Raw genomic sequence first — 695 nt, 5'->3', positions numbered from 1 at the left:
CTTGTGGGTTCGCTTTCCTACGGAAGTGCTTCATAATCGTAACGTCCACCTTTGGTATCCCCGCCGCCCAGATTCTAGACGGTGATCCGGTGATATCCAGCCACCGGGGGAAACTGAGGAATGGCTAAGCTCGGTAGACTTGGTTACCGAAGAAGTCAACGGACCCATTATTAGGATCCTAAAATGAATGACATAATCCGGAGACAGCGGGTTAGATTCCAGTTCCGGTCAGGAATCACCTTCAGAAGCAAAAATATGGTATATGATAAACTTGTGCGGCTAGAACAGTTCTACAAGAATATCACGGAAAACCTGCTCTATCGCCAATTTTTTAGATAAATGTCATCAACAACCTTAGAAAATGTCATTTGATATTCATTATGAATATCAATTGGCATTTTTCGAAGATAGTAGATGACATGGACCTTAAAAATTAAGGTGAGAGCGGTTTTTCCGTGAATTTTTTGTAGAATTGGTCTAGCCGCAATAGTTTTTCATACACCATAAGTTTCAGTTCAGCTTCTGAAATGAGCTGTAGATGATTGAATTTAGATATGTCGAAATGACATTTTCAGCACTGGTAAGGACGAATAGCGACGATAGTCGAAAACGATGAGAAAAATTCCTTACACAATCAGAAATGGCTGTCATCATAAAATTAACAATAATAACCTCAACTCATCTCGAAACAATGG

This window comes from Aedes albopictus, chromosome 1 (assembly GCF_035046485.1).
Source record: "Aedes albopictus strain Foshan chromosome 1, AalbF5, whole genome shotgun sequence".
NCBI lineage: Eukaryota > Metazoa > Arthropoda > Insecta > Diptera > Culicidae > Aedes > Aedes albopictus.
Note: the sequence above shows the minus strand (reverse complement) of the source record.